Below are 21,704 nucleotides of genomic sequence, written 5' to 3' on the forward strand. Positions count from 1 at the left end.
TAAGGCCTTTAAAACTAAGGATAGTGAAGGGAAGCACTTGGAGGATGAGGTGGATGTGCCTAAAAGTAAAGGAAAGGGTAAGGGGTTAGTCAAAACCCTAGTGAAAGTAAATACTCCAAAGAAAAGAGCTATTGCTCCTCCTACTAGGAGGAAGGCCAAAAAATGGCAAATTCAAATAAAGATCTCTTTAATGAGGATGATTTTTTGGCCATTGATATGGAGAAAGTTGACTGTAGTAAGTAAATAGGGAAGGGAGTAGATAAAAAGAAGAGGAAAATGTCAACCTTAATGATTGGAAAACCCCATATACCCAAAAATAGGCTAAAGTGATCATCTCATTGGATGACTATGAAGATGATTGAGATGAAATGGACATTGATATTGAGGAAGAGGGTATCTGTAAGGCCACAAAAGAGTCTAGGAGGAACTTGAAAATGGGAAAAGGTGGTGACAAAGGTACAAGGATTTGGATTCCCCTTTAAATCTGATCAAGGACCAGTATGGCAATGATTCTCCCTTGGAGACTCTGGGCCATAATGTTTCTCCATCCTAGGATACTTAGACCAAGGTCCATGTTAATGCTTATGTCCCTTTTAAGAGGAGGAAATTGGCATGGAAGAATATGAGTATGAATATAGTGAGGCTGGAGATCATCAAGGAGAAGATTGACCTTATGGTTGATGAGGTGGAACTAAGTAAAATGGAGTTTCAAGAATTAATTGATCCCTCTATGATTATTCTAAGTGGTTACAAAAAGGAGGAAAATATGGACCTGCTTAACAATGCTAGAAATAATCTCTTGGATAAATTTAGGTCCATCAAATGGATGTTTCACCAAATTGTGGAATTAAAAGATAGAATGGGATTTTCGGAGGGGAGGATTGATAGGTTAAATGTCATAATGCTGATGACATGGAGGACCATTTTATGGGATAATTGATTGATATGGGATATTTCTATAAGATGGAGGCTAAGGTGTCAGAGTTGGAAAATAGGGTGAATAGTATTGAGAGTATCCTCAATAGAATTACAAATCATAGCTATAAAATTCTTGAATTTTTCACTGAGCATATCAAAATTTTGATCAGTGAGTTGGAGTAGTCCTAGGGAAAAAAGTTATTATTACTATTTATATTTAGATCAAGGTGCTACTACTAATAGAAAGGGACTAGGAGGAGGACCAAAGCTAGCATGGGGAAAATGGTAGCAAAGGCCTCTTTGAACATTAACCAGATCAAGGAAGTTTCTCAAAAGATGAATTGATTGAAGGAGAAGGCTATAGAGATGATAAATAAAATGCGTTAATTCCCATATTATGTCCATCTATCTTTGGATTTTTTGTTATTCTATTTTTGTCAAGTGGTTAGTGGTAGTGATGCTATCCTTTATAGCTAGATTTTGTTTGGTTGTTGGCTTTGTTCCTGTTTGTCATGCTTGCTCTTGACGTCTTAATGACATATCTTTAATTTCTCTATGTAAAGGGTTTTAGGGGCCCTTCAAAACCTATTTTACTAATAAAAAAAATTAATAGTACATATTTCACCCTTTATCAACTATAACGACATATGTGACATACCTTAACATATGTGACATTGTAATGTTGGATAAATCATTCATAACCTTCAAGTTTACTAACAATAATAGAATGTAGAGAAGAGTTGTTTGAGAGACTTTGTAAAGGGTCATGTCTACCTTCTTAAATAGAGGTATATCATTAACAACATTAAGGCCATCTTCATCATCACCATCACATGCATTTGTATCAAATATGTCATGAATCAATGCATTTGTATCATCATCTTCAAATGTATTATTTGGCATATGATCATCATCTTCCATGGGAAAATTATCTTTAGCTTTGATATTCATGCCTCCATGTTCATCACCTTTTGAAACCACATTCTGTGGGTTGTGATATTCCATAACATTTTCCTTAGGGAGTTCAACCTATATAAAATTGATCAACATAAATAAACCATGATTGTGATTGCATCATCAAGAGGTTTCTTATGCCTTTTAATTATTAAAATGACATAATGAACAACTTACCAATGGATGATAATCATGCACCCCGCTTCAATGTGATCATGGTCCCTACAATCTTTTAGCTATTTGATTAGATGTTTTTTTGGGTTTTAAGCCCTTACGAATTCTACAAAAATAATAACATTTTTCATCATATTTTCTTTTGAAGTTAGACCACAATCTAGCAACTATCTCCCTATTTTGTTCTTCACTTATATCATTTGACATGATCCTTCTTCACAAGAAAAAAAATCAAGCTATGGAAACTTTTTGCTCTAACCATCACAAAATAAGAAAAATGATGTTGCAAGTACACTAATCTTCTTAGACCCTAGTATACATGGAACTTGAAATATTAGTTACAAAATGATGTTTTAGAACAATATACCAAATTTAAATATTTGAACATAGAAAATTCACAAAATGAACAAAAAAAAAAACTAGAACCACCTTAGAAAATGATCAAATTTATTTTATTTGTTATAATAAGGTCATTCTTATGTCTATTTGATGTAATCTATGTTGAAGCCTCTTTATCATTCGGGGGTTAGGATACTCTATAAGACTAAGATTGGGAGGATCCTAAAATAAATTTTCTAATCACAAGGTAAAGGGTGAATGAGTCTATTTGATCAAGAAAATCAATGTAACTGGGCCACATCAAGTCCATAGTTACTACTTTAATGTTGATTTGAAGTTATTTTGTGTATTTTATGTTAATGTAAGGTCATTTGAGGCACATATGTACCTGATTGGTATATTAGACCTAAAGGGTCAAAGTTGGCAAGATAGGTCAAACTAGGTTGAATGGGCATTTTAAAAGTGGCAATAGGTTTATTGGATCAAATTTGATGTGTTTGTAAGGCTTCATAAGCCATTTGGTTTCAAAGTGTAATAGTTGATCAAATCTTGCAAGAGTTACAAGTTGTGACAATTCCCTGTAGTCTATTAGCATTGTGCATGAAAATATTTATTGAACTACTTCATATCATACATAAACACTTATAGAAATGAAAATTCTATCCCGTAGACATAAAAAGGCTATCCTTATTTGTTTCATAGTGCTTTTAGTATAAGACAAGCTAGTGTTGTAAGTATGAACAAATTTTAGGAGATTTAGAGATGGAGTTCAAATGATAGGGCGGATGAGATATTGAGTTGAAAGGTTTGATGTGACAATTAGGGTGATGGAAACTGTTATTAACATAGTTGCTACTAGCAAGATTGATGTTGTTACATGTTGTTAGATAATGAAGAGTGAAGAATATGGTCTTAGTGAAAATTGATGTAACCCAATCCCGTCAAATAAAAAACTAGAAATTGACACAACACAAATGTTTCAAAACACCATAATTCTTCATTAAAAATTTCACAACTCTACTCTCCCTCTACAATGAAAGAAAACAACTACTTATTACAATTTCAAAAATTACCATATTTGGTAGATTTTAGGGGAAAATAGATTTTTCTATTTTTGGTAATTTTTAAAACTCATCCTACGAATCCCATTTTTTCCCAAGAAAAACCCCCAACTAAGGCAAGATGAATTGGTAACTAATCAACAAAATCAAAAATATGATTTTAGATTCATTACAAAAAAACACAAAAAGGCAGTTTTGAAGGTCAAGACAATATTTCAAGCTCCCAAAAATAATGTCAAAATAGCCACTTATCAATCTAAGCTTGATTGGTAATCCAAATAACTCCTCCTCATGCAACTGCCTGTAAAACTTTAGCCAAAACCCACATCCTAGTCAAAAGTTATGATCCCTGGAAGTACATCTCAACTAGAAACCACATTTGAGTCAACAACCTTGATCCTTGGATACCCCTACATCAAAAATAAATTAGGAGAAAGTTTGGACTTGAACCACCCAAAGCCATAAAAAGTTATTATGTAAATATCGCATAGGGTGTTAGGTCTTTAAACTTGTAGAGAAAGGCGAGTCTAAGTGTTGAGTGGCAAGGTGAGTTTGTGTGAGGCCTCACCCCAACCCATTATAGCATACATGATACATTTACATTCTAACACTTCATGATTTGATGTTTGAAACAATTGTGCTCTAGATAGACATAAAATTTTATGATTATGTTATTTTAATACTGCATTATGATGACAGTCACTTATGTTATATGTTTTGATGATTAGTGTTACATATTTTTTGTATTTCACTATTTTGATTTAAACCAATTCGCAAAAAAGCTTGAAATGCTAAAATGTTACTATTAGGATTTTAACTTATGATATATACTAGGACCTAGTTCACATGCTTAATGATACGATGGTTAGGGATTCAATATTTCATTGCTAGGATAGAAAATAGAATTATGATGTTTTTCATAATGTTAATTTGACTATGTTAAATAGAGATTCATGTTGATATGTAGATTTTGATATTTTAATGTTTTGAATGTTTCATACAAAAATTATTAGAAAAGGAAAGTTAATTACAATAATTGAATATGTTTATTAATGTGAATCATACAACATTAAATTATTATGCACCTCTATAAATGTATTTTTTCTATATGATTTTCATCGGACCACTGATGCTTGAGTTTAGTATGCAAGAAAATGAACCATGAAAATTTATGAGGGAAACAAGGTCCAAACTTATGTAGACACAGTATACCCAAGGCGAATCCTTGGAAGATTCAAAGCCTTGTTGTGATGTGGTTATTTCATAAATATGAGTTTGCATGTGTATAGTAAATTCATGAGTAAATTGGAGACATGTCATTGTGATGTGTAATGTGTTTTAATGTGTCACTCGACACTTGTAATTGTTCATGTGTTGATGACATATCACCTAGGGTTTTGGTCATGAGGTCACTTAACCTTAAACTAATTTCTATTTTAAAGACTATGTAAATCCACTTGGGAGAATGGTAGGATGGGTCACCATTATGTGGATTTCAAGTTCAAACTTGACAAGGATTTTAGAGGGTCAAAATGGTCCTAGAGTGTCATTTTTTGTGAAAATAAGTCACCCATATGATAACATAACATGTTAGGGGCCTAAACTTAACCATTTTAGTGCCTAGCTAATTTAGGGGACCCCTTAAACAATGCATTCTCCAACCAATTCAAAATTGGAGTTATCCCATGAGTTTAACCCCACTTTTCCACTGGGTCAAAGTAACAATCTTGGTATGGACAAGGGTGTAAGATATAGTGTCTTGATGGTTTTTCCAAAAGTGTGATAGTGGACAAGCCTTTTTAGGGGACTTGGAAAAACTAGTGGGGTGTTCAACCACTCTCTAACTTTAGAGACACTGAGGGTTTGGAAGCCAAGGGGAAAATTGAGCTCCTCAACAATTCTCCTTGCCTTTTTTCTTGGACTAAAGTTGGTTCATCTTTCTCATGGAGTTTCTTTCTTTGATACTTTCATTATGATGTAGCATTCATGTAAATGTTGGAATGGTGGTTCATGTTGTGGAAAGATTGTGATATTGTTGTGTTGAGATGAAAATGTGTTTGTTGCATTTGATTTTCTCTTTGTTTCTCCATTTTGTTATGTATGTTGTTTATGGGTGTGAAGACTTCACTCACCCTTTGGGAAGGGAAGAGAAGTCTAGGGTGAAGGACTTAGTTGGGCTTGACAATGTAGTTGAGAACCTTGGAGTGTGGGCTCCATTGTACGCCACAATCATTCACATCTTTCTTTGAGAATGATAAGGGAAGTATGGTGTAGAGAGGAAGTTAATGGAGTATGGGCTCCAAGAAAGCTATAGATGATGGTAGTGTGTTTAGGAATTTATTTTGAAGAGGAGGATGATTGTGAAAGCCCCAAAAGGGAATGGAAATTGTTGATTATGAAAGCCCCGAAAGGGCATAAAAAATTATTATTATGAAAGCCTCGAAAGGACATGAAAATTTCTTATTGCAGATATTTTTTGATATGGCAAGTCTCCTCTTTCAAAGACACACCTTCACCCTGTGTTCATGGTTCCATTTGTGAACCATTGTGAAAACCTTGAATTGGGATTGTTCAAGTGTTGCATTGTGATGTTGATGCATTTGCAAGATTGTACATTCTATCCTATTTGAGCCTTGTTTCCCCTAGCTTGGTGGGTGACCTCATAGAGGCCTAGGATGGGAGGTGAGCCTCCATAGTTCTTGTTGTTTTTATTTTTATGCATTTGTAGATTTTGTGCTCACTAAATGAATGGTAAAATCTTGGATTTCTCAATGTGATGATGTAGCATGAGGGAGAATCCTACCAATATGTGATGCATTTGAATGAAGATTTCTCCATCTATGTTATGTATTACATTTGTAAAGAAATAAAGTCTTTATTATATGCACATTATTGTGAAATATAATTTCATGAAAGAGATGATATGATGCAAGAGCATCTTGCCTAAGAAAATATACAAAAAAAATTATTACAAAAAACTAGAGGAGAGAGAAAGTGACAAAAATTAGAGGAAAAAATAACATAAATAAAAGGGGGGGGGGGGAGGAGAAAAAGAGGAATTTCTATTTTCGAGGTGCATATGCAGGGCAAATAGAAAAAAAAATGGTTGTCATTCCATTTATCAAGGTGTGTAGGTGGAATTCTAAATGTTTGTGAAAATTTCCATAAGTCATGCATTTAATATTTTTTGGGCCACATGGTGGTGCTTACTTGTGTTTGGGTGGGAATTAAATATTTTTTATAAGGTAGTTACATTTACCTTTTATCCCCCATTGGTTGTGTTTGTAACATCTTGGATGGTAAATACCTATTTAAGCAAGGCATATGAGCATTTGTAATGAAGCTTCAAGGTGTGATCTCTTATTAGTAAAAGCTTGGAGAGGAGGAAGCAAAGGAATGAGTTTTCCTAAGTCTATGGATAGAGCGCTGAATGTGAGGTAGTTTACAGTAGGATTGTCATGGAGTTGTGAGCTTGTGTGAAGAGCTAGTAGCTGCGGCTTGGAAATCAAGGAGATTGTTTGGTGGGCTTGTGAGCACAAGTTGAGATCTTCCTTGGAGATTTCTACTAGAGTTGGATCTGGACTAGCTAGAGTTGGGATTGGATCTTGAGGGATCTTACATAATTACTATTATAATTGCTATTATATTTGGTTGTAACTCAGAAGGTTTTATAGCCCAACACATTGCATGTAAACAATTATTTTATGAATAAAGAGTTGTGATTTGGTATCAGATCTTGCATTTATATTGTATTTTTGCTTTGTGGTTATTTGTTGGGGGCTAGTGTAATGCCCCGCTTGGAGATCCTTGGAAACAAGGATGAAAAACAAGCAAGATTTTTTTTTTAAAGCCAAGTGTAATTGCACATGATAACAAAGATCATAAAGATCGCAACGAAAGACTGACCAAATCTCAAAACACCACTACTAACCAAAACATAAATAAGAAAACATACGAGATCAACCAAGCTGACAGACGAATGCTGACTCTTGAAAATTAGCTAAGTCTAAAATCCTGAAACCCTGAAATTTGGCTAAGTCTGGATTTCTGAAGCCCTGAAATTTCCTAGAATCTTTCTCTTAGCCCGTAGAGGTCTAAAACACATCTCAAATGAATCGTCGCATATATTAAAATATATCTTAAACCCCAAGAGACTAACTATGGAAACACACACAACTAGAATCAAAATGTGACACCATAGGGTTGAAGAACACCAAAGAGGGTATCCAAATCAACTCTCAAAAATTTTGGACTAGACGAAAAGGTGCCCGTTGCCCACCCACACAGGTTTTTACAAAAATTAGGCGATACTTTATTACAACACAAAAAAGTATTGCGTGACATTTCTAAAGGAGGGTGACATTTTCAGGGACTAGGCTATACTTCTCTCGAAGGCGTGTGACACTTTAAGGGTGTCGTACAACATTTCTTATAAGGAGGTGCGATACTTTCCAATATCATGAGACATTTCTCCAAGAGGCGTACGATAGAATCAAGGGATGAACGATACAATTTCAATCGGCCTATGATACAATTTTGTATCACACCATGCTGATAAAAGGTCCCCCATAGAGACACAAGAACACTTAAGAAAAACACCAAAGGGGAAAATTTGAGTTTATAACCTCCACATCAGGGAGTATCAAATCCACATTTCGAGGCAAGAACACCCAAACAGAATAAGAAAATATAGAAAGAACAACATCTAACCATCTAACAGATAAGAGTAAAAATACAGAAGGAACATTGCAGTGAACTAAAGAAACATCGTAATAACTAAAATAACATCACAATGTACAAAACAACCAACTGAGTACGTGGTTCCTCCCAACCATCAATGGCATCATAAGACCTTTGTGGGCCCTAGCCATCCCCTTGCATGTAACATCCCAAGCCACTGATCAAATCGTCGGTACTGTCATGATAGAGACATCACTACTAAATATGCTAATAACCAAAAGCATAAGGAAATCTAACATGCTAGTAGTACAATAGAGGGTAAACCTGCATGTAGATAACATCACCTATCACATGCTAATCATCATAATAAGGAATGCATCAAAACTAAGATCATCTAAACATGATAAACAACATCCCAATGAAAGCATAAATCACAAGAAGCATACTCTATAAACTGAAGTAGCAAGTGAACACATCCAGCAACGATCGCACTAGGATATAAGACCGTCTCTATACACCAGTCCCTAGCAGTGGTGAAGGTAGCTATGCCTCCCAACCACATGGTACCCACCATGCTGATGGAGATAATAATCCAACCACAAACACATGCAAAACAACATCCATGGCTAACACACACACCAAGCAGTATGATGACTAAATCCAAGATATAGACAATGCATAAACTACAGGTCCTGGTTAGACATCTCAATGGGCTACTATGTAGGGACTGACATCATGAAGAGTCGCTTGACATCCAAAAGCTCAAGCTCAAATCACATGTGGAAACACTCTCAAGGTACTCCCTTGGAGGTCATCACACAAATGCAGACACTCATTCAAGGTACTCCCTTGAAGGCCAATGCATAGAACTTTTTCATTATCTTAAGTTTTATTACCATCCAATGTTTTATTTAATTATTACTTAATTACAAATTCTTCATGCCAACCCTATGGGACAAGGTCACCAAGCTACGAGATAGAAGCCCCCTCCACATGCTACCCTACCCTACCCATGATCATCCGGCGATGAGTTCCCATAGGCATGCAAACTCCCAACCCAACCCCAATAATCATAACTTCCAAAAATACCACAGAAGATTGGGCCCTGCAGGTCACTCAACAATTGTACTTGTGTGTGGTGCACTACCATCACAAAGATCAACATAAGGACTAGATGAGAACACAAACAAAAAGTGCAAAAGTGGTCTGATAGACATCCAAACAGATCATCCAAGTCCACAACCCACATTGTGTTAAGAAAATCTGAGAAAATAGAGCAACATGCAAAACAAGGAAAAAACCCAATTTTGGAAAAGTTCTAAAATTAAAACATGTTTGGCCTTTGGGTGAAAAAACCACAAAAATCCAAAAATTATTGAAATCAGACACCATATGCAAAAAAGGCCAGCATAACAACTCAAAAACCCAAACCCCCATTTCAAAAAATAGGGAAAATGTTCATATTCGACCAACCGGGTAGAACCAGCAAACAAAAACGGAGGGGAACACTAGTTCTCAACCTCCTAACATATTGCTACAAGAAATGGAAGTTGAAACAAAGCGAAAACAACAAAATGAGAAAGCCCTACCTGATAGAAAAAGGGGCCGAAACAGTAACTAGCCCAATAAAATAAATCTCCCGTCAAATCTACTGAAGACAATGACAAAGTATAAACTCCCTGAACTGAATCCAACAAGACCAACCTAACATAGATCCCATGCTCACAGCTCTCAAAACAAACAAAACAAGAATCCTTCAGAAGAGGATTTTAAAATTTGCTCTCAAAATTCTTATTTAAAAAGTGAGAAGTCGATAATGAATTCACTTTTCCAATACTTATTCACTTTTTGAGTAAATAGTTGATTCAGGAAATTAGCCAGCTAGAGTAGCTAAACTCTGAATTGACCCAAATGAAAATAGGTTATCATTTGTAATGGAAATTCACCTAAGGAAAAGCTGCCAAAAATTAAATCCAAAAATATTTAAAACCCAAAAACCCAAAATCACAGAAAATCACTTAACACTTTCGCAACAAATGCGAACTTTTAAATGCACAAACATGCTTACTGGTCTAATCACATAATGTAGATGAGTTTGGATTTACTAATCATTGAAAGGTTTAGATTTAAACAACTAAATAAGGGTACATCGACCATACAAGGACAACATTGGTAAAATATGAATAGCTGAATCACTAACTCCATGTGCCACTGCCAGGGATATAATTCCTGCACACTAAAACACATGATCAAGTGCAATTGCATATAATATCATAGCTGAAGCAACATGTATTTAAATACCTATTTAATCCATTTACATCACTCACATTCACAGAAAGTGTAAAGATACAAGAATGAAGTAGATAACCATAACATAGAATCCATCTCATAACATACTCAACAAATATGTCTAATAAACCATAAAACTAGATATCATCATAGATCTACTACCATCTCAAAATAGTATCAACATGCAAAATGATAAATTGAATAGCATAGCAACATAACATCTATGGAACTGAGTGAAAGTATAACATCCGACCCTTAGGTCATCATAAGGTACAAAATAAGAGTATCAAGTATCTCTTGAATCAAAATAGATAAGGTACATACTGCAAACACGAGAGGCACTACATCCTCCCTCACTAGCATAGGCTTACTCCTGGAAGCAAACAAAAAGGTAGGGGTACAATCCCCTCAATTGTGAAGCATCCTCCCAATTCACAGAGGTCTCATCACTCGAGTCTCATTGGACCCTTACTAGCTCTATGTCCTAACCTCGCAAGGTCAGCCTCTGTTGCTATAGGATACAAATGGGCTCCAAAGTAAGCTACATGTTTTCTACCTACAAAGCATCCCAATCAAGAACATGGGTCACGTCTAGAATATACTATCACAAAATAGAAACATGAAAAACATCATAGATGCACGATAGGCTAGGTGGAAATGCTAGTCAATAAGCAAAAGGACCAATCCTCTCAAGGATCTCAAAAGGTTCAAAAAAACATGGCACCAACTTAGAGCCTTTCCCATAATGGATGGGACTCTTCCTCAAACGCACTCTCAAACACACCCTGTCACCAACAAAAAAGTGACGATCCAACCTATGGGCATCTACATACTTCTTCTGCCTATCCTGAGTAGTAACCAAATGCTCCCTAATTCAAACAACCTACTTCTCCATATCTTGAATCATCTCTGGACCCAAAAGAACTTGATCCTCTAAACAATCCCAACTCAAAGGGGTACGACATGGTCTACCATACAAGGCCTAAAAAGGTGACATGCCAAGAGAACTATGATACCCATTGTTGTATGCAAAATCAACAAGGTACAAATAGTCCTCCCACTTCACCTGCCTATCCATAACATACATGCAAAGCATATCCTCAAGAACCTAATTCACTCTCTCAGTCTAACCGTCGGTCTCTAAGTGATAAGCTGAACTAAAATTGAGTTGTGCACCCAACGCATGTTGGAGAGACTTCCATAGTGCAAACCTGAACATTGGATCTCTATCCAAAAATGATCCGATGAGGAATCCCATGCAATCGAACAATATCTGCCAAGAAAACATGTGCTACTGAAGAAACTATGTAGGATGCTCTCATGGGTGAAAAATGTGCTACCTTGGACAACTTGTCCACTATCACCATGATACAATCATGTCTCCACGATGACATAGGCAACCCTATGATAAAATCAATAGATATTGTATCCCACTTCCACTCAAGAATGGTATGTGGCTGCAAAAGACCTGCCGGATGCTGATGCTCTACCTTCACTCTCTGGCACTCTAGGCATCTAGCAACAAAATCAGCAACATCGTGCCTCATCCCTACCCAAAAGTACAACTATTTGAGATCAACATGCATCTTCTTAACACCGAGATGTGCAAAATACAATGCACGATGCACTTTAGACAAAACCAAGGTACGAAGATCACCCGACATGGGTACATAGATATGCCCCATGTGATGCAGTAGTCCATTAGACTCAAGCATATAACTTGAAAACCTCCCCTCAAGGGTACGTCTAGACTCGATCTCTGCCATCACCTCTTGATACCAAGTGTCACTAGGCAAAACCTCCAAAATATGGCCTCGTAAATCCACTCCCAACGACAACACTGATACCTCATGTTGCCTTTTTCTCAAAGCATCTACGATGACATTCTCCTTCCTTTTAATGCAATGAACATCAAAGTCATACTCGCACAAGAACTCCATCTAATGATGTTGTGGTGCATTCAGGTTTGGCTCAGTAAAGATATACTGCAAGCTCCTATGATCACTATGCAGCTCAAACCTATCTCCTAAAAGAAAATGCCTCCAATGGACAAGGGCATGCACTATGACTGCGAGTTCAAAATCATGAGTGGGGTAGTTAAGCTCATGGTCCTTGAGTTCTCTAGACTCGTATGCAATCACTTGACCATCTCGCATCAACACCACACCCACGCCTTCTAACGAAGCATCTGTGCAAACCATGAAATCACCTATAGGATTAGGCACTACAAAGACTAGTGTATAGGTCAAACACTCCTTAAGAGCATTAAATTTTGCCTCACACTGGTCTGACCAAACAAACTTCTTCCCTTTCCTCTAAAGAGAAGTGATGGGATGGGCTACCCGTGAGAAATCCTTCATGAAGTGATGGTAGTAACCCACCAATCCTATGAAATTATGAACCTCTGAGGGATTAGTGGGTGTCATCCAATCCATGATAGCATTAAACTTCTTTAGATCCACTGTAATTCCATCACCAGTGATGATATGTCCCAAATACTTCACCTCAGACTAGAAGAACCCACATTTACTCAAGTTTCCATACAACTGAAGGTCTCTTAAGCACTGTAATACCTAACATAAATGGACTTCATGATCCTCCATAGTCTTTGAATAGATCAATATGTCATCCAAGAATACGATGACACACTGATTGAGGTAAGTGCAAAATACACCATTCATCAAACTCATAAACACTGATGGTGCATTGGTCAACCCAAAGGGTACAACCATGAACTCATAATGCCCATACCATGTACGAAAAGTTGTTTGATGAATATCAGCCTCATAGATATGAAGCTGATGGTATCCTAGCTTAAGATCAATCTTCAAGAACACTCGAGCTCCCTTTATCTGATCAAACAAGTGATCTATCCTTCACAAAGGATAATGATTCTTCACCATCACCTTATTCAACTATCGGTACTCAATGCACAAACACAAAGAACCATTCTTCTTCTTCACAAAGATGACTGGTGCACCCCACGGGGATACACTAGGATGAATATTTCCCTTAGCCAACAATTCCTCCAACTACAATCTAAGCTCACTGAACTCCTAAGTAGTCATGTAGTAAGGAGCTCGTGAAATCGGCTCCGCTCCTGGTACAAGATCAATTCAAAAATCAATGTCACGCTATGGTGGCATACCTAGAATCTCATCAAGAAATACATCAGCATACTTAGGAAGGAGTGGGTGATCATCAAGAGTCACCATACAACTCTCAACTTCCTTGAGATTACTGAGAGACACAAGAAACAACTAGCAACCCTTCTGCACACTCTACTTTAGCTGATTAGCTAAATTCATACAAAGCGAGACTGATCTCTAGACTCCCGAAAGTTTCACCTACCTACCTATATCATCAACACACTATACCACCTTATGATGGCAATTGATATTCGCCTAATGGAAGGCTAACCAATCCATGCCCAACATAATGTCATACGATCCCAGAGGTAGAATGCATAGATCCACTATGGTGGTGAAGGTTCCCAAATTCAAAACACAACTCCTGACCAATGAGTCTAAAGCCACCTTGGAACCCGTGGCTAACTCAACCTGATGCATTGCCACTAGCCCACATCACTAAACTAAAGATGGTGATACAAAAGAATCTGAAGAACCAAAGTCAAAAAAACCTAAAGTAGAAATACCATGTAACGTACCTGTAGCCTCAACTACCATACCTTGATGCTTAGCTTGATGGTTGTCAATAGCCACAAAGACTTTGTGATTCTGACCCGCATCTCCTATAGTAGGCTCAGATCTTGTTGCACCCTTACTCGGTCCTATAGATGGTTTGATGGAGCACTCAAAAGATCTATGGCCAAGCTACCCACAAGAGTAACAGTTTCTTGAAAACCCAAAACCTATTCCACGACCATCCTAAGTAGCACTAGGGTAAGGTGCACTACCCCTACTAGAATTCTACTGAACACTCTATAGAGGATGATCCTGCTAAGATTTTTGTCCTTAGTTCTGATTATCTCCTTTCTTTCTTGAGGTACCAAAATATTGACCACCTTTGGTCTAATAACCTTCTGTCAGTTATGATGGGAACCACCCTGGGAGGATGTTGATTGGTTCTATCCCTTCCCTAAGGACTAAGAATATTGTGCATCCTGAACTAAATTATTTGCAATCTAGTTTTGAGAACCAACTCTGCTACTAAAACCTCTAGCTAGATTTTTCTCAGCAATACATGCCTTCTCAACAGTGAGAACAAGAGTCTTAGGCTAATGCATGTGGCCTTCTCTAATGACAGAATCCTTAAGGATACGGATGAAATGACGAGCTAAGAGAAAATCATCATTTTTGTAGCATGAATACTACCTAAGTTCAAAGAATCAGATTTTGCACTGATCCACTATCATGTTTCCTTGTTGGATCGCGTGGAACTCATCAACACGGGCCTCTCTGAACTAAGGAGATAAGAATATCTCTTGGAATCTCTCCTCAAAGACCTCCCAAGTGAGATCTTCAACACTAACCTATAACTTCTGACCAAATGGATGCATGGTCCCTTAACTATATAATTGCACAACGAGCCTTCATCTTGGTTGAGTATGGATACATGGTGAAGCAGCACTCCATGTCTAACAACTAGGTCTCAGCTTTGAGGCCACTTCCCTTGCTATCATATAGTGGCAGTCTATAACCTTGAACGGACTTCATGATGTCCAATCTGATGGAATCCTCACTGTCATGATCTCAATCACCTTGATGGTGCCCTTTGCCACCTAGTGGAGTAAGAGAACGCTCATGTTCACATTCCTCCTCTCTATGCTCAGAGTGATGGGAATCCCCATGATGAGATCCCTCTTCCTAATTATGATCCTGTTGGCACTCCTCAACACAAGGGCCCAACCAAGCAAGAATCTCCTAGAGTACTGGCAACAATACCCCCACACCATCTTGATTAGTGTTATTACCTCATTCTCCCTCTCCATCCTAACATTCCTCTTCATGGTGTTCCTCCTCTTGAACAACCTATCAGTTACCACCTCGACCAGACCCACACACAGGAGGCATCTGTATGGAAGCAACAAGGCAAAATCAAACATAAGGATCATAAGCATAAGAGTCAAAACATGAACCCAAGAGATATCATAATAAAAACATAATATAACAATACACAATGGAAAAAAAAACCATAGTGGAAGCATAACACAGAGATCCCAATGTTGCAATAGGGGCTTTGATACCAAATGTAATGCTGCGCCCAGAGATCCTTGGAAACAAGGATGAAAAAAAAGCAAGATAATTTTTTTTTTTAAAACAAGTGTAAGTGCACATGATAACAACCTACACAAATCATAAAGATCACAACGGAAGACTGACAATCAACCAACACCAATGGAACTCCAAATGCCACTACTAACCAAAACATAAATAAGAAAACATATGAGATCAACCAAGCTGATAGACAAATGTTGACTCCTAAAAATTGGCTAAGTCTAAAATCCTAAAGCCCTGAAATTTGGCTAAGTCTAGAATTTTGAAGCCCTAGAATTTCTTTGAATCTTTATCTTAGCCCGTAGAGGTCTAAAAATCATCTCAAATGAATCGTCGCATATATTAAGATATATTTTAAGTATAAGGAACTTATACTTAAACGATATATTTTAAACCCCAAGAAACTAACTATGGCAACATGCACAAGTGGAATCAAAATGTGACACCATAGGGTTGAAGAACACTGAAGAGGGTATCCAAATCAACTCTCAAAAAGTTCAGACTAGACTAAAAAGTGCCTGCTACCCACCCACACAAGTTTTTACAAAAACTAGGTGATACTTTAATACAACACAGAAAAGTATCATGTGACATTTCTAAGGAAGGAAGGCAACATTTTTAGGAACTAGGCAATACTTCTCCCAAAGGCGTGTGACACTTTAAGGGTGTCTTATGACATTTCTTATAAGGAGGTGTGATACTTTCTAGTATCACACGACATTTCTCCAAGAGGTGTGCAATAGAATCAGGGAACGAACAATACAGTTTCAATGGGCATGCGATACAATTTTGTGTTGCACCATGCTAATAAAAGGTCGCCCATAGAGACATAAGAACACTTAAGAAAAACACCAAAGGGGAAAAATTGAGTTCAGAACTTCCACACTGGGGAGTATTGGATCCACATTTCGAGGCAAGAACACTCAAACAAAATAAGGAAATATGGAAAGAACATCTAACCATCTAATAGATAAGAGTAAAAGTAAAAAAGAAACATCGCAGTGAACTAAAGCAACATCATAATAACTAAAATAACATCGCAATGTGCAAAACAACCAAACTAAGTACAAGGTTCCTCCCAACCGTCAATGGCATCATAAGACCACCATGGGCCCTAGCCATCCCCTATGCGTAACATCCCAAGCCACCAATCAAATCGTCGGTACTATCATGATAGGGACGTCACTACTAAACATGCTAATAACCAAAAGCATAAGGAAATCTAACATGCTAGTAGTACAACAGAAGGTAAACTTGCAAGTAGATAAACATCACCTATCACATGCTAATCATCATAATAAGGAATGTGTCAAAACTAAGATCATTTAAACACGATAAACAACATCCCAATGAAAACATAAATCACAAGAAGCATACTCCGTAAACTGAATTACCAAGTGAACACATCCAACAACGATCGCACTAGGATATAAGATCATCTTTGTACACTAGTCCCTAGCAGTGGTGAAGGTAGCTATGCCTTCTAACCATGTTGTACCCATAGGTCCACACCCACTATGCTGATGGAGATAATGATCCAACCAAAAGCATACACAAAACAACATCCATGGCTAGCACACATGCTAAGCAGTATGATGACTGAATCCAAGATATAGACAATGCATAAACTACAGGTCTTGGTCAAACATCTCAATGGGCTACTATGTAGGGACTAACATCATGGAGAGTCACTTGGCATCCAGAAGCCCAAGCTTGGATCACATGTGGAAACACTCTCAAGGTACTCCTTTGGAGGTCATCACACAAATGCAGACACTCACTCAAGGTACTCCCTTGAAGGCCAATGCATAGAACTTTTTCATTATCTTAAGTTTTATTACCATCCAATGTTTTATTTAATTATCACTTACTTAAAAATTCCTCACACTAACCCTATGGGACAAGGTCACTAGGCTACAAGATAGAAGCCCCCTCCATATGCTACCCTACCCTACCCATGCTCATCCAGTGATGATTGCCCTAGGCATGCAAACTCCTAACCCAACCCCAATGATCATAACTTCCAAAAATACCACAGAAGATCGAGCCCTGCAGGTCACCCGACAACTGTACTCGTGTGTGGTGCACCACCATCATGAAGATCAACACAAGGATTGGATGAGAACACAAACAGAAAGTCAATCAACTGAAAGCATAATCAGGATGACAGATGCTACACACATCCCAATGCAACAAAAAGTGCAGAAGTGGTCTAACAGATATCCAAATGGATCATCCAAGTCCATAACCCACATTGTGCCAAGAAAACTCGAGAAAAAAGGGTGGCACACAAAATGAGGCAAAAAGCCCAATTTTGAAAAAAAATCTAAAATTAAAACCCATTTGGCCTTTGGGTACAAAAACCCCAAAAATAAAAAAAAATTGAAATCAAACACCATATGCAAAAATGGCTAGCATAACGGCTCAAAAACCCAAACCCCCATTTCAAAAAATAGGGAAAATATTCATACTCGACCAACTAGGCAGAACTAGCAAACAAAAACGGAGGGGAACAGTAGTTCTCAACCTCCTAACATACTGCTACAAGAAACGAAAGCTGAAATGGAGCGAAAACAACAAAATGAGAAAGCCCTACCTGATAGAAAAAGGGGCCGAAATAGTAACTCGCCCAATAAAATAAATCACTTCTCGAATCTATTGAAAATGATGACAAAGTATAAACTCCCCTAGCTAAATCCAATGAGACCAACCTCACACAGATCTGACACTCACAGCTCCCAAAATGAACAAAACAAGAATCCTTCAAAAGAGGATTTACAAATTTTCTCTCAAAATTCTTATTTAAAAAGTGAAAGTCAATAATAAATTCGCTTTTCCAATACTTATTCACTTTTTGAGTGAATAGTCGATTCTAGAAATTAGCCAGCCAGAGTAGCTAAACTTCGAATCGACCCAAACAAAAATGGATTATTATCTATAATGAAAATTCATCTAAGGCAAAGCTGCCAAAAATTAAATCCGAAAGCCCAAAATCACAAAAAATCACTTAACACTTTCGTGACAAATGCAAACTTTTAAATGTACAAATACGCTCACTAGTCTAATCACATAATGTAGATGAGTTTAGATTTACTAATCACCGAAAGGTTTAGATTTAAACAACTAAATAAGGGTATGTTGACCATACAGGGATGACATTGGCAAAATATGAACAATTGAATCACTAACTCCATGTGCCACTGCTAGGGATATAATTCCTGCACACTAAAACACACAATCAAGTGCAATTGCATATAATATCATAACTGAAGAAACATGTATTAAAATACCTATTTAATCCATTTACATCAATCACATTCGCAGAAAGCATAAATATAGAATAATGAAGTAAACAACCATAACATAGAATCCATCTCATAACATACTCAACAAATATGTCCAGTAAACCATAAAACCAAATATCATCATAGATCTACTGTCATCTCAAAATAGCATCAACATGCAAAATGATAAATTGAACAGCATAGCAGCATAGCATCTATGGAACTGAGTCAAAGTATAACATCTAACCCTCGAGTCATCATAAGGTACAAAATAAGAGTATCAAGTATCTATTGAATCAAAATAGACAAGGTACAGACTGCAAACATGAGAGGCACTACAGCTAGGACATCTCCTTTGGGGATTCTCCTACCTTGCACTACATCATGATAACCTTGGGAGATGATTATAGTTGAGGTGTATTGAGATAGAAGGATTGATGTATCAAAATAATCTTAGATGGAATGTAAATGGACTCATATCTAGGATAGTTCATTGTTTTAATACTCATGTAGTGAATATGTAATGTTGAATCATACTCATTTGAATAATGAATCAATACAAGTGATTGCATTTGAAAAGATTGTTCATGAAAAGAAAACTCATTCGTGCATTAGTTGAATACGAAAATTCATTTAAAGTTTCATCAAAGATAGGAAAAAATTGATCTATTAGTTTCCATATTTGACTTTGTTCAAATGAAATGCACATGTTAAATTTATTATTCAAGTGATTCAATAAACTTGTTAATCTACACATATACATTAGAATGTAAATTTTAAAAAATAAAATCAAAGTACTACCAAAATAAGATTCATATCACTATAGTTGAGTAGAGAAGATAAAACTATATAGACATCATCGCACAAAGAAATAAAATATGTCAATAAGCAAGCCTGTAAGTAGATCTCCAACTCTTCGTATTTTGCATGGGAGTGGAGAAAAATAACTGACAGTCAGACTTCTAATACAATCCAATAAAATATTCAAGAGGAATATTCCTTGAGATCTTCTAAATAGAAAAACAATAAATTAGTAATAGTCTCATGATACAATGGGCATAACATTACCCAAGTTCAAGGAGGAGGCTAACTTACAAGAAATATGTGACTAGGACTTGTGTAAATAAATCACACTCTAAAATTATATCTATATATATATCATTAAAATTTCATCAACCATACAAGACATCAACCTAAACCAATGGAGGAGGAACCAAAAAGTATATATATATACATATAAACAAATATAAACTAAATGAATTGTTGGGTGAGTGGCTCTTTTGGTCAGCAACATCTATCTAGCAGAATATATGCACCAGATTTCACGTTTTGTTCATTTATTAATTAATTAAAAAGTGACAGAACCCAAATTTGACATTTTGTTTCATTTATTAATTAATTAAAAAATCATAGAACATCTGGTGCATTTCTTTAACTATTTAGCCATAGGCCTTTTGCTCAGGACCACTCCCCAACACATCACCACCCATTTCGTCTATTAGGTCACAGAATATACAGACAGAATATACGTACATAAAACTCACATGTTTTACTGAAACACATTTTTTTTTCCAGATGAGGACAAGAGTTAATTGACCTACACTTCCATACAAAAATTGATTGATCTGTACAAGCACATGAATTAGTGGTGATGATCAGTTTGATTGTCATCTGAAGGCTCTCAGCAAGAACTACACTGTGTGGATTGGAAAATTCAGCTTGTCCACTTTATAGAACACCAAGGCCCCAACAAGTGGCCGACAATCCTTACTTAAAATTTTGACTTTGACTAGTTAAATGGAATTTAATCTACTTTTCATGGCAGTATAAGTGGTGCCTACTTTCTAAGCGTTTTCCATGCTCTGAGCAAGACTACACCGTAGGTAGATTAGAAAATTTAGTTCGTCCTATTTCACGTTGAGAACATCGAGGGCCCAACAAGTGGATGCCAACAAGTGGATGCCAGCCATTACTTAAAAATTCAGACCTTGACTACTTAAATGGAATCTAACTTTATTTTCATGGTGGTGTCGATGGCGCCAACTCTCCAAGCGTTTTCCTTGGTTTTCTTGGTGTTACATTATCAATTTAAGTCTCTTATTTAGAATTAAGATTATAGTGTCACATTATCAAATATGATGTGATATTATCATACATCTTGTCAAGGTATTTCAAAAAGACCCATAAATATGTACTAAGTCAAGCTTTCTTAGTGCAATGAAGTGCTTTCACACATTGAACTACTTTTTTAAATATAATATCTATCAAATCAACTAGCCTTATAAAAATTATTGAAATGTCCACAACAAATAGGTCCTCTCCCTTCTAGTAGATTTTTTGTGCAAAACATGTCACTTGAAATATAATTTTAAATGTAACACTTTGTTTTAAAAATTATTGATTGATCTATAATAAATAATTTAAGGTTGTACATGGAAAATTTGCAAAGTTTGTTTAAACAATTGTACTTGCATTCAAAATCCTTATAACTTGCATGGCAATATATGTGACCATCATTATCAACCTATAGTTGCTGATGTTAACAAGAAGTTGATATTGTTTTGAAATTGTGACTAGGCACACGGGCTAGGATCGACTATTAGGTCTTTCCGGGACCCTCCTCAGTTTCCACCTTTGATCTTGTCCTTGGTCAATGACTTTTACAGGTTGCATTATCATCCATACAAGCATGCGGAGCAGGTGAGCATGGAGGAAGTCTCACGAAAATAATATGTATAGGGGAGAGGACCCAGTACTTGAACACCCTA

At 36.6% G+C, this 21,704-nt stretch overlaps 1 pseudogene; it reads left to right on the top strand.

Annotated features, from left to right (window-relative positions):
• Positions 1-368: 368 nt before the first annotated feature.
• LOC149571327 (uncharacterized) overlaps positions 369-21,704 on the top strand; it is a 39,214-nt pseudogene continuing 17,878 nt past the window's right edge.

This window comes from Cupressus sempervirens, chromosome 2 (assembly GCF_028749045.1).
Source record: "Cupressus sempervirens isolate cs-2001-9-10 chromosome 2, ASM2874904v1, whole genome shotgun sequence".
Taxonomy (NCBI): Eukaryota; Viridiplantae; Streptophyta; class Pinopsida; order Cupressales; family Cupressaceae; genus Cupressus; species Cupressus sempervirens.